Source organism: Mastomys coucha, unplaced genomic scaffold (assembly GCF_008632895.1).
Source record: "Mastomys coucha isolate ucsf_1 unplaced genomic scaffold, UCSF_Mcou_1 pScaffold15, whole genome shotgun sequence".
Lineage (NCBI taxonomy): Eukaryota > Metazoa > Chordata > Mammalia > Rodentia > Muridae > Mastomys > Mastomys coucha.
The window spans coordinates 94,540,662-94,542,453 of record NW_022196897.1 but is presented as its reverse complement, the minus strand read 5'-3'; positions in this window follow the sequence as shown (position 1 = coordinate 94,542,453).

The following is a 1,792-nucleotide window of genomic DNA, read 5'->3' as shown; positions in this document are numbered from 1 at the left end:
AAATATCAAAAAAAAAAAAGAAACAAAAACCTCATGGTATTAGCATTAAACAGACAGGTTAATCAATGGAATTGAGTGAAAGACCATTTATTTTTGATAAAGAAGCCAGAAATAAACAATGGAAAAAAAAGAAAGCATCAACAAATGTTACTAGTCTAACTGGATATGTGCACGTAGAGGAATGCACTTAGAGCCATACTCGGTACAAAACTCAAGTCCAAGCAGACCAAAGACCTAAACATAAAACAATTAACACTGAACCCAATAGAAGAAAAAAAAAGAATAGCTTTGAATACATTGGCACAGGAATCAACTTCCTGAACAGAACATTGATAGAACAGGCACGAAGGTCAACAATTAGTTGACCTGTAAAGTAAAGGCCACCATTAGTTGGACAAAGCAGCAGTTGACAAAATGGGAAAAGATTTTACAAACCATCCAATAGAGGACTACTATCCAAAATTAATGAAGAAATATATATATCCAAATAATCCAATTAAAAATGGGGTACATATCTAAACAGAAAATTCTCAATAGATGAATTTCAAATGGCTAAGAAACACTTAAAGGGTTTGACATCTTTAGTTGTCAGAGAAATACAAATCAAAAATACTTTGAGATTCCATCTTAATGCCTGTCAGAATTGCTAAGGTCAATAACATATGTGATAGCTTATACTGATGAGGATGTGTAGCAAGAGAAAACTCCTTCATTGCAGGTGGGAATGCAAACATTGTGGTTCTTCAGAAAACTGGGAATTAATCTACCTCAAGATCAAGCTATACCATTACTGGTCATACCTAAGGGTAGCTCCATCCTACCTCAAAAACACTTGCTCAGCTACTTTCTTTGCAGCTTTATTCACTATAGCCAGGAACTGGAAATAACTTAGCTGCCCCCCAAAAGAAGAAGGGGTAAATAACATTTGGTGTATTTATGTAATGGAGTATTATGCAGCTGTTAAAAAAAAATAACATCATGAAATTTGCAGGTGAATGGATGGAACTAGAAAAGAAATCATCCTGAGTGAGGTGACCCAGATGCAAACAGTTAAATATAATATGTATTCACTTATAAGCAGATATTATCATTAAAAATGATAACAAAACTACATTCCATAGACACAGAGGGGTTAGGCAAAGAAGAAAGGTGGACACATATGGATCTCCCTGGGAGGGGGAATAGGAGAGATTTTGCAGTTGTACTGGGGACAGATGGAGATGGGAACTGAGGGATCAGGTGTCAGGGGAGATGGAGTAGAGGGAGAGAGTGTGAGGAAATACAGTTGGAACTGGGGAGAATTTGGAGGTGGTATGGAAACTTAGTGCAGTGGAAACTTCATGTAGAACACAGAATCTCAACTAGCCATCTCTTGTAACCAAGGGAGGTTTCCAGTGGTAGGGCTGTGTTTCATTCAGTTGAGTTGCTGAACAAGGGAATTTCCAATGGAAATCCCTCCAACAATCCAGGCCTTTGCCAAGACAAAGGGCTGATCTCCACAAACTGTCAACTGGACCCCATTGCAGAGGCCAATATTCACAGAACATGAAACACATATATAATGAAACATTATATATTTTTTACTCACATCATAAAAATTTGCCATATGGTTTACTATTCAATCTTATCTCACTTTTCTCTCTTTAGCTTCACATTAGGATCATAGTTACTGTGGGCATGTTTAGCTTTGTATAGGCATCATTGTGCTTGTTTGTTTTAATTTTAGTATTGGAGATTGAGATCAGGGTGTTTTACATACTATACAAGAGCCTTACAACAGAATTATATATTC